The sequence below is a fragment of the Numida meleagris genome, chromosome 3, assembly GCF_002078875.1.
Source record: "Numida meleagris isolate 19003 breed g44 Domestic line chromosome 3, NumMel1.0, whole genome shotgun sequence".
Classification (NCBI taxonomy): Eukaryota; Metazoa; Chordata; class Aves; order Galliformes; family Numididae; genus Numida; species Numida meleagris.
The window spans coordinates 111,054,623-111,066,611 of record NC_034411.1 but is presented as its reverse complement, the minus strand read 5'-3'; the positions used below and the strand labels follow the sequence as shown (position 1 = coordinate 111,066,611).

The window sequence follows — 11,989 nt, the reverse complement described above, 5'->3', positions numbered from 1 at the left end:
GCACAATACAGCCAGACACTGATCACAGGAAGCTTCATCTCTCTTCACTGGAAACGTCAGCAATGCAGACACCTGTTCCCGAGGGAGATTTTGCACTCCCAGTCATCAATAGAGAGCAGAAGCATCTGTTCTGCACCAGTCCAGATACTTTCTTCTCAGCTGTTTTAGATGTTTGCCAGAGTGCCCATTTCCCTCCAGCTCCTGCAGCACAGCCTGCCCCAGCTCTTCTTGTGCATCCCGATGCTGAACAGGAGCCTTTCTGACACCTCAGAAACAACCTTGGGGTGTAGACCCTCTTCTACCCACGGCAGCAAACCAGGATGCAGAGGGGAATAAACCCCATCAAAATGAGACCGAGCTGTAAATATTTCAGAGGCATTTCCATACACTTTTAAAAATGATAACTCAGGTGCTCTATTTTAAAGTAATAATCACTCGGTCACTCTAATCAAAGTATCCCAGCGGCGTTATCTTTCCTGAAGGCCCCAACCATTGTGTTTCACTCGTCCCAGCCAGCAGGAGATACATAGGAAGAGAACTTCCAGCTCCAGCCAGGCAAAAGGAAATCAAACTGGAAAGTCCACTGAAATGAAGTGGCTGCTGTTACCCATAAGGAAATATGGAACACATTTGTTAATGGAAAGCCAAGGATCCATTGCAATGGCAAGTGAAATAAAGGCAGGGTATCAGCCCATGCTCCTCTCTCTGTCCTTTCTGTCCTCTCTCTTTTCCAAAAAAAGTGTATTTCGTTAAGCACATCAGTGAAGTGTGTTCAGCAGTGTCCCTGCTTCTTGCTATTGGCACCTCACAGGGGATGACCTGTGTCCTGTGCCACCCGACGGGTTGATGCTGGGCCACGGGCATGAAATCATACACTCACAGAACGGCTTGGGCCGGAAGGGACCTCGAGTTCCAAGCCCTGCCAGCCACTAAAGCAGGCAGTAGATCTTGCAAGAATATCAGAGCTGAGCACAGGCAGGAGGGGTAGAAGCAAAGTGGCCGTCACCGTGTCCTTTGTTTCTCCAGCACAGCCCCTGCTCCGGGGCCCTGTGGACCCATCCCAAGCCTCGCCAGTGAGCAGCTGTTTGGGTAGTGCCCAGAGATGGTGCTGGGGGCTGCGGTGGCAGGCAGCAGGGCCTGCACGCTGCCAGGTGGGGGGCACATATACAGACATCGGGATGGAGATCGGGACACAGCCGCTCTGGGAGTGCTGGGGGCCCTGTAGTGGGCATGGGGGACGTGGGCAGGTGGGCTGGGGTTGGGGATCTCGGAGGTCTTTTCCAATTGCAACGGTTCTGTGATTCTACAGCATTCTGGGAGCAGCCGTCCTGCTGGACGCTCAGAAGAAAGCATCTGAAATGCCCGAAGTCTGCCAAGCACCTGCATGACTTTGGCTGCAGATCGCTGCGTGTAGCAGCGACCGAAGGAGTTCCCCCATTAAAAAAAATCCTTTCTTTTAGTGCCACACCCTAACAACCCCCAAAGTTCTCTCCTCATCTCCGCAGCAGCTCTGTGAGTCCCCCCACCCAAATGTCCCTTCCGCCCTCTGTCTCCCCAGGGCAGGAAATCGCTCAGAAAATATTTCCCAGGTTCCTTCCTGGCCAGGGGTCATCTCCGCGTTCGGAAGCAGCGGGAATCACTCTGTTCCCTGACACGACAGGCGGAGAAGGAAGACCTGCCCTGCCCACGGAGCGCGGTGCTTGCGGCCCCGTGTTTTTCAGCTGCAACCCCACCCCGGCTGCAGAAGGGGCCGGTTCTGCAGTGACCGCAGGGGAGGGAGGTCACGGCGCGCCGTGGATGCGCCCGGAGCTTCTCGCTGCCGCTCACCGAGCGCTGCTGACGGACGGCGTGACTTGCTCCAGAAGGAAAAGCAAAACGAAAAAGAAACAACCCGGAGCGTGAGAACAGACAGCGCTCACCAAGGTGTGTCCCGAGCCTCGGGGAAACGGCGGGCAGGGAGCGGGGCGGCGGGCGGCACTGGATGGGGAGATCCGCGGGGACGGCGTGCGGCCGGCGCCCGGCCTGCAGGTACGGCCGAGGGGACGCGCTCCTGTCGGGCTTTAACCGCTCGGGTCAGAAGGAATGCCCAGGGCCGGGGCCGGCTTTGCAGAGCCCTGGGCAGCGGGCAGCCTGCTGCAGGGCACGGCGGGGACAGCGGCAGCCACAGCGCTCCCGTTCCGTGGCGATGCGGTGCCGGCTCCCGCAGGGTACGGAGCGCTCCGGTCGGACGGGCACACAGTGCGGCCGTCTGCCAGCCTGGCTGCGGGCGTTTAACAGGGGCTGAGACCGATCCGGGTAAACTCGGGGTAAAGAGGCTGCGTTGCCGTGACATCAGGCTCGCGACCTGGTTGCAGAACAGATAAATAGACGGACTGCGTTAAGGGATCGTTCGGTCGGTTTCACGCTGGCTCAGGGCTGCGGCGGGACACGCGATGCAGACAGCTGGCACGGTGTTCCTGCCAGCCCTGCACGCTGCACTTGTTTCCTTCGCCAGCAGCCTCCTGCATCCCCTGCAGCTGGGATGATGCTGGGAGGGGAGGGGGACTTGGAGCACCCAGTGCCACGGGCTGAGAACGCTGCGCACCGCGTTGCATTTATCTTGTCTCCGTTCTGTTCTACCTGTGCTTTGAGCCACTTAAACTAAATCCATTTCCACGGTGGCGTGCTGGAATGCTGAAGTGCTGTTCCCAGTGCTCGGTCGGGGGATGCAGGGATGCTCCTGCTGCTTTCTCCCACATTGCTCTGTATAACCCCGCTCCATCCCAGCATCCCTGATGCAGCTGTGCCTACCGGTTCCACAAGGACTGGGATTCCATGCAAAGACAGCTGTGGTGGGAGCTCCTGCAGCCCTGGGTCCCCCTCCCCGTCAGCAGGAAAGCGCTGCTCTCCTCTGAGCACGAGGACCTGGCAGGTTTGGTAGAGAAAGGTGCGGTGTGAATGCTGCAGCTCTTGCTGTCAGTGGCGGCTTTACGGGAAGCAGTGAGATTGCGAGAGGCGAGGGAAGAGCAAGGGGAAGGATGCTGGGAACTTGGAGCCCAAGGCTCCGTCTCTGCCTGCTCCATCCCTTGCTGCTGCAACGTGACTTCTGCATTTCGCAACCCCCAGATCCGACTCTCACCCAGAAAGTTCCTCGTTACTTTTGCCACTCTACCCATCTCGTGACATCTAGCAAAGTTGGGGAACAAAATCTTCCACAGGGAGCTCTGGGGGCAGGCCTTGGTGGGGTGCACAGCGGTGATGGAGGAGCTCGGCCGCCGCACCCGGGGAGCGCTGGGCAGCGGCACTGCTTGGTTCCTGCTTCCACAAACAAACAAACAGGGAACGTGCGTAGGCTGGAGGAAGATATCTTTGTCCCCATCTCCTGGCCTATTTTTATTTTTTTAACACCTCTTAGACAGCCTTAATAAAGCACTTTTCCAACGTCTGAATTGGAGACGTGGGAAATTCCTCCAGCTAGGCAGAGCTTCCTCGTATTGTTAGCACACAAAAGGCAGCGCGGCCTTTACTAGAGTTCCTTTCTTTAACCCATTCATCTTGATCAAGGAATTGCCGCTCAGGGCAGAAGGAATGCGGGATTGCAAGAGGCAAGCGTGGAGGTGAATGGCATCGTCTGTGAGGGCAGCATTACCTTGGGGCTGTAGGAATGGCAACTGGAACGATTTGCTGCTGGAATTACCCTCAGCCTTGTGTGAGAACCATGACTTTTCAAGACAAGACGGGATGAGTTTAAGGCAAAACCCAACTCCTGCAAGAAAAGCAATTGCACTTTTGCTTGAAGCCATCGCTCGGGACTGTTGTCTCAAAGAAGGGTCCAACTGCCATTCCTGAGCTGATCCACGTTCATACGTGGCTATGCAGAGTTTGCTTCTCGAATGGTTTTGCATATCACCCCATACAGGCAGCTGCCACCACCACATCACCTGACCCAGCACCTGCAGCGGAGCAGCACGCTGTCCCCTCGTCTGTGCCCTGCAGCCTCCTGCCCATGGGCTGAGCCCACACGGGGCCAAGGCAGCAACAGGAGAGCTGGGATGAGAGAAGCAGGGAGCCCAGTGCCGGGGTCCTGCAGTGGGCGGGGGGGTGTTGCATGAGGAAAGCAGGTGAGATGGAAGATGCAAGGGGTGCAGGAGCAGGGAACATCTTGCAGAGATGATCTGCAACGGCCTGTTGCAAATGAGGAATGATCCACTCTGCATACTTGGCTGGAAAGAGCAGTTCCTGCACTAACCCACTGCGGCAGGTTGTCTAGTGATTACTGTACTGTATTTGCGTGTTGCAATGCTACATCAGTGGAATTTCTTAAGTAACTTTTGACTACCTTTGCAGCCTATTCTGAGGGCTTGCCCGCTTATGGTTGTGGCCTCTGCTGGCCATCCCATTTCATAACACAGATCTCATCACCTTAATCCGTCAGTTCTGCACTCAGCCCGTAACGGTTCCACACTTCAGCCCAGAGAAAGCCGAACGGGATGGGTGCACGGAGCCTGGCTGGGAAGGACTCAGTTTTCATCAGAACAGCCCCAAAGGCGCTGTGGTTTAGATTTGTTGCTCAAACAGCATCGAGGGCACACCGGTGTTTTGTTTATTGCAGAACAGTGCTGCACAGCATCAAGGCTTTTTCTGTTTCCTGCTCTAGCTCTGTAGTGAGTAGGCTGCGGGTTGGGAGGGGATGGAGCTGGGAAAGCTGCTCTGAACTGTCCAGGCTGAGGCTGCTGTGAGCAGCACAGCTGGATGGATCCCCCATGTAAATCTTGATATGAAACATTCATTTCCAAATGACTTCCCAAAAAGCATAATAGGGCTCTGATCTAGTGTGCAATTTACTGTTCTCAGAAATTCTTCGATTAAGGCAGAGCTTCCCTTCATTGTTCACGTACAGAGGAAAAGCTCTGCTAGCGTTCCTGCCCCAAGACCACAGGCTTGGCCCTCGACAGCCATCTGGTCGAATGTGTAAAAGCCATCTTCATTCCAAAGCCACCCCTACGTGCCTTGTGACAGGCTATTCCCAGCACAGCCCTTGCTCCCCATATGGTTTTGCTCTTCCTTCTGGAGGCAGAAAGCCTTTGAAGTCCCTCATGCTCCGAAGCCCGGCTTGCCTGGCCCCGCTGCAGCAGTGCTGAGCCTGCGATGCTCCCAGCCCTTCTGGCTGTGGCACAGGAATGGTGACCTTCCCTTCCTTCCTCTCACTGTCTGCCTCGTTTCAAGCCCACAGTGCAAGTAGACTGACTGCCATCCATAAACCCTGCTCCTCGGTTCACTAAGGACACTCGAGATGTTCTGCACTGTTAATGAACATCTGCCTCAAAAGCGACCTGCTCCCTCCCTGAATGCCCTGCTTCCAGCACTGCAGCAGGAGATGAGCTCTCCAGTGCTCTTAGAAAGAAGAGGCAGAGTAAGACTTCAGCAGGTCACCTCCCCAGCCCTGTGTCTGTTTGAGTTCCCCCGACGCCTCCAGGGCCTGAGAAACACTGCCCATCCCCCCAGCTCAGTGTTAGAACGTGTGAGCACCATCAGGAGCAGCAGCGTCCTCCTGCACCCCCACAGCCCAACATGCACCACGGGGTGCATGGACCCTGGTCTGAATACAAAGTGTGGTGATATTTAGAGCCAGTCCAAGCATCTGCCTAAAGACTAGTATTCTTGGAAGTCTCCAGAGTGTTGGTAAAATGAGCTAGTCCCATCCATGCTACCCAGAGAGCTGTGGTGGCCATGGTGGCAGTGCCCGAGGCCACGGATGTTGGGGGGGTCCCTGTCCCTGCCCACAGCGGCTGGGACTGGGTGGGCGTGAGGTCCCCTCCAACCCACACTGGTCGATGGTTGCATTGATGACATTCAGCCTTGATCTCTCGCCTAATGCCAACGATGCAGGTGAAAGAGCTCTGCCCCTTTTGAGAATATTCCGGACGAGTGCACCTTTCGCAGGAGCAAACAGTGCCTTCCCCAGCTCTGCACAGCATTTCTGAGACGTCCTGAGCTCTGAGAGACAGAACGGAGCAAAAATAGCAAGGCTGGAACCGAGATCAGTGGAACAGCTCTTCAACAACGATTTTTTCTCTGCGCTTTGATAAAGAAGAGAGGAAGGGACACCCAGCTCCCCCCGCCACGGTGCTCCCCTCCCTGGAGGGCTGCAGCACGCTGGCTGCTGCCGTGCTCAGGTTGCTGGTGGCACAGGACACGCTGCTGTGCAGAGCAGGGTGTGCAGGCCCAGAGGGCGGACACCTGCACAGCTGCCTCCCACGGGCAGCTCTGCAGCAGCGGCAGGAAAGAATCGAGAGGTTCATAAAACACAGCGAGCAGGAAACGTGCCGTCATCAGACTTTCTAGTACTTCAGTGCTTCCATATCTCTACAGAAGCAGCCTGTGGCCGGCCTGACCCAGGGATCTAATCCAAAACGCATTGGAGTCCGTGGAAATTCCACTCTGACGGGTGCCGTTAGACCTCACTGTTTAGTGTATAAATACAGGAGTGAGCACATGGAGGTTCCCACCTTCCCTGGCCCATGCACAGCTGTAGTATATGTCTCCTGCTTTGTTAACATGGGCTGTGGGAAGGACCGGCCTGACAACTGCTGCTCCAGAGCATCCCCTTCCAGGGGAGGGGAAGGGGACGTCTGTGGCTCCATCCCTTCTCCCAGTGCAGCACCAGAGATGGGCAGATGCCCTCTGACCTGTCCCTCTCCAAATGCGGGGCACGCAAGCACCCGAACAGCACAGAGCTGCACCCTTGCTGTCACATTTTCTTTTCTTCCTCAGTTTTTCCGTCATCTATGACACTGCAACGCAAAGCTGGAACGCGAGCTGAGCAGCACCTACGCAGAGGGGAGAAAATCTGCCAGGAAGAGGGCACGAATGGGGCAAGACTGGCTTTTCCCAGAGAAGGGATGGCTTCAGTGCCTTCCCCCTCTGGGTTCGGCTGCGACTATTTTCATCCTGGCAGACCAAAGCGTCACATAGCACATGGAGCCCTCAGCCCTCCACTCAGAACCGCCACAACATCTGTTTGTGCACCATCACCTTGCCAAAAATTAAAACCACCACTGCCAAATCCTGAACCTCTGCTCCAGTCCTGCACCTTCCTTTGCTTAACCAACCTCCTCCCCGCAGCCCCGCTAAGCACAGAGCTGGGGTAGCGCAGCTCCTCCAGCGTCACAGCGTGTCCCACCGCCTGTTTATTGCCCGTCTGAATCCTTATCACTCCGCAGTTCGATGTGGAGTCCTTGATTACTTCGTGTTTATTTCCATTTTGTTCTCATTCTGATGTGTTATCTAAGGTTAGCGCAACTTCCCCCGCCCCCCCTTCCCTTTCAGCCAACTCTCCCATGAAATATTGTTGTGCCTGGGTGTGTGTTTCTTAAAGTCATTGTGTGTTTCATGTCCGAAACAAACATTGTCTGACCATCCAACTTGTTATGCACTCCCAAAGGTCATGTTTGAAGCACAGAAGGGAAAGCTCTTGTTGTGACCGAGGAAGAATAAAGCGAGCAGGCACGGAGAGCAGGGGATTTAGCCCCAGAGACCAAGTCTGAAATAGAGTGCTCAGTGGCTGTCTGACAAGGGTAAGCCACGGCCTAGCTGCTCTCTTCCCATCTCCTGGTCTGTAGCAGCTCCTGGTTCCCTTCTCCATGTGCCCTTCACTTCCACAGGTCTCCCACTGCCATAAAACTTTCAGCGTAGCTTAAACATGTTACAAATTTATAGCACATTTGGAAAGATGAGGAGCGGAACAAACACCATAGATGTGGTGCGACCACAGTGCTGGAATGACACAGCGGAGGTCCAACACTGCAAGCGGAACAGTGCCAGCTGTCCCATCATGGTGTGGCATGACAGATGCTCCAGCCCCTGAACCTCTTTGTATGGTCATGCTTCTCTAGAAAGCAGACGTGGCTGAAGATGCTGCCAGGAGTGTCTGCCTGCGAGAGGGAAGTGGGCACATGGGAGCCGGGCAGAAGGTGGATGAGCAGCACCTGCCTAATGAATAGACCTAAACTCAAGAACCCGAGCAATGAGCCACGGCAATGACAGTGTCAATAGGAGCAGCCTAGCCATCAAGCCTGAGATAAAACCCTGCTGCAAGGGCAATATGCCACGCCAAGGATACACTGCTCCTGTCCTGGGCACTACCCAGGTCTCTTTGAACCATTTGCCCTGCTAAGACCACAGAAGCCACGAGTTGCATGGGCACTAACTCCCTGCTAAAAACTGAGGTAACTACTCCGAAGAAAGGTTAGCCCTCAGCAAGCCTTTCCTTTCCCAGCACAGGGAAATGGCTTCTGAAGGATGCAATTTTCCAGCCATTCAGCTGGCTGGTGTTTGCTGTGCTGTCAGTTACCTGGTGGAATGGGTCCTATTGCAGTTACCATGCCTTGCAAACACGAGTCTTGCCAAGTTTTCTTCTTCTTGCAGGAAGTCTTGCTTGGTCATGATATGATTTGGGCCTGTTCTGCTCACAGATGGCACCAAATTAACTTTCATTTTCCGTGCGGACTCTCTGAGCGTAAAAAGGTCATGACTAATAGGAAGGCTTACAGAGGAACAAAGGAATTTAATGTTATAGGTCAAGAAGGAAAAAGTTATGTTTCACAAACAAGGGTGGCCAACGTGACACAATGTGAGAAGGGCATGAGTCAGAGCACTCCTCTGGAAACACCACCCTGGGGAAGCCCTTGACAGGAGCACAGATACAGTTCAGCATCCTTGGGGTTGAGCTGTGTGCAATGTTGCGTTGGAGGGGTCCATAAAGGAACTTGCTGAAGTGGTAACAGCCACAGCAGGGCGAGGGTGAAGATGAGTGAGTTTTGGGTGGTGCTCCTCCTCCAGACCAGTATTCTCCGCTGCACTCCTTGCTCGCTTTCCTCTAGGTGCAGTCCCAGCCCTCTGAAGTACAAGTGCAACCCAACGAGTTCACAGCTGCTGGTGAGACATGGCAGTACATGGTGCATGAATACAGGAAAGGAGCACTTGGCAAGATGATCAGGGCATCCCTCTGTGCTCACGTGCCGTGCTGATTATGTCCCTGATGTTCTGACACTGAGGTTTTCACTCTCTCCCACAAAGTGGACTGAGATTTCCCATATCTTTTAGGCTGCAGTTTGATGATAAATGGTGTCTTGAGCAGAACCCCTGTTTTGAGGAATCCTTTCCCTTTGCTGACCGTTACCTATCCCCACAACTCGAGGTGCTGTGGGTTTGAAAGCCACACCAACAACATAAGAACTCACTGGTCCTCTGAGCTGAATAAACTCCCTCAGATGAAAGCAGTTGCTGCAGGGACTGGGAGTTCAGCAGGCTCAGAGAGGAGTCCCAGCACACGGACAGCAGTAGCACCTCTGAAGGCACAAAGTGGTTGCCCTGCATGCTGTTAGATGTAGCCTTGGTTTCCTGCTTGTTCAGACACCTGAACCAGCTTGGGTGGAGACAAAAGCAGTGCGGGGCCACTGTCCAGAGGGTGCTCTGCAGTCACATAGCATGGCAGCCCTGGAATCCTCAGTAAGTGCTGGCACCTGCAGAAGCTGCAGGGCAAACTCAGCTAAGCACACATTTTGCTTTCTATGACTCAGAGCCAGCAAATACACTGTGAAATATCTTACAGAACCATGGGATTATAGTCATTAAGGCTGGACAGATCACTAGGACCACCTAATCCAGCCATCGAGGCTGCTAGAATAGCACCACGCAGTGCACACACCACAAGCCAGTGGTAGAGGACTGAGGACATGGTCCAGGCTCACTGTCACATGGAAAGGACCGTCACTATTCCTAACAGTTAGCCCCAAGGGCAACCAGTCAGTCTCTGCACTCAGCCAACAAATTCCACCAGTCAAACCCGCTGAAAGCTGTGGGGACAGGGGCTCCGTTGTTATTTTGGACAGATGTTCCCTGTTTGTGCAACAGGTTCCAAAATCTGGACTTTGTTCAAGGTAGAATCACAGATAACATTGCAGAGCATGCCTGGTTTCTGGGAGCCCCCTGCTGCTGTGTGCCCCCCATGGCAGCTGCAGGGTTAGCTGCTCCTCTGAGGGCACCTGCAATGTTTTCCTTTGAGAGGGGCCAGAGCAACCTGGGCTACAGCAGAAGGGTGGGGGGCTTTCACATGGATCTGACCCAAAGACTTTCTCTTTGCATCACCTGTAAAGAAAAACTGTACTGGATCACTCTCTATCTTTGTTAGCTTTGAAGGCATATGGGATGGCAACTGTACCACCAGGTGGATGGGCAAGAGAGGTGTAATGCAATGGAAAGTGCAGCAACGACAGCAGAGCAGCAAGATCCCAGGCTGCAGCAAGCGAGGATTCACTCAAACACAACAGCAGCAGGCACAGAAATAAAGGAAAGAAGCTGCTTACTTTCAGAAAGCCTCCAGTGCGCAGAAACCTCCAGAGAGATCCTCTCACCTCCACTGCCAGCCCTTAAATGAGGTCTGGGAAGGGGTGCATCCTGGCTCCAGCCCTTCTGGTCACTCAGGTGCATTGCTTGCACCTGAGCTCCCCTGGGCTGGCCCTGCCTTCCTACCAGGTGCTCCATCTCTGGTTCAGGCCATGGCTTAGCATTTCCACTACAAGAAGGTATAATTATTTTCCAATATTTATGAAAAAGAGGAATTTACAGAAAAAGTAAAAGGGAGTCATGTAAATCCCCTGAGTCCTGGTGACAGCGAGGGCTTGTTGCTTACCTCTCAGAACTTCCTGCGTTCCAGAGCTGTCTTTAGGCACCATTTTCAGCCTGAATGCTATGGAGAAGAGGAAGTTCCATAGCACACCCAGGCTGCTTCAGCTCTCCAGGGCTTGTTAAATCAAAGATACTTACCACCTTCAGGAGACAGTTTGTAAGAGGAATGATAAGTCCATATAGCTTCTGTTTTTCTCATATAGATACTAAAAAAATTGCTTGCTGAAAAAATTCTACCAATTCCTTTATCATCCGAATTAAATGAGCCTGGGGAGCAGCCACATCACACGAGAAGGCTACTACTGTTTCTCCCCACATCCCAGTCTGCTAGTTTTCTGGCTTTCTAGATATTAGTTTGGGATTTGGGGACTTGTACGCAGTGATTGAAAGTTGTGTAGCAGCATGGTTCTTATTTACATGAGTTGCCCAAAGTATGGTTTGTCATGTTGTACAGTGAATGGGGCGTTTAGTCTCAGGTAGATGGCTGCACGAAGGGTGTGTTTGGAAACAGAGTCCAGCCCACAACATTAGAATATGAATACAAGTTGGCCAACAGTGGAAAGACACATGCAAAACTGTAGCAGATGCTGTTTAATCTCATCGTAAATTTTGCTTTTAATAACCCTTCTTCCTTGCTATTGTCTATTTTATCAACCAGTTATCACCAAAGCGCAAGTTCCTTGTTCAGATTTAGTTAATGTCTATATGATGTGAGCATATGCCGCGCATACAGAAGTACCTGAAACCTTGGTTTTGTTAGTGCTTCTCTTATTAAGTCATGCCACAGTCTCAAGGATTTGTAGCACAGCTTCAACTTGGCAATGTTTTTCTTTCGCTCTTGGAGTCCACCAGATCCATGGATGTCTTGATGTCCTCAGGTTAGCAACATAGCCTCTGTTATCCAGAATTCTGGATGGACTGGCAGAGATGCTCAGGAAGCTGAGGAGACACTTATTGTAATTCACCCATTGGATAAAAAAAGCCTGCAGCAGTAGCTTGTATGGATTTGGCAAGGAGGAGATATTCTGAATCGTTGAGATGTGTCTCTTTCTGGTTCTCCCTATGTAGGAGCAGCAAAGCAGCAGCACCGGGTCCGCTCAAACAATAAATAACATCATTTCTGCTCACTCCCTCCTGCTTTTGTCTCCCGTCTCTTAACCAGGTCTGTCTCCAGGTGAAGTCTCCCAGCAGCTCGGTCTCCCTCTCTGAGAACCAGGTTCAGTGAGCGAGGCCAGCCGATGCCCGCCGGACACCCAAGTACGTGACGTGAAGCGTCGCTTGGCTCGTCGCCTCCTCCGTCCATCCACAGGTGAGACCACGG

The 11,989-nt window shown here is 53.2% G+C and overlaps 1 protein-coding gene across 2 annotated transcripts in view; it reads left to right on the top strand.

The window, feature by feature from the left end:
• The window catches only part of ADGRF5 (adhesion G protein-coupled receptor F5), a 34,644-nt gene continuing 24,209 nt past the window's right edge, over positions 1,555–11,989 (top strand). Inside the window, exons 1-2 of one of the 2 annotated variants that reach the window (XM_021391277.1) lie at positions 1,555–1,923; positions 11,831–11,977. The gene's annotated coding sequence lies outside the window, so the exon portion shown is untranslated. Of the gene's footprint in view, positions 2,029–11,830; positions 11,978–11,989 lie in introns of both variants that reach the window. The other variant, XM_021391278.1, reaches the window with a different exon arrangement.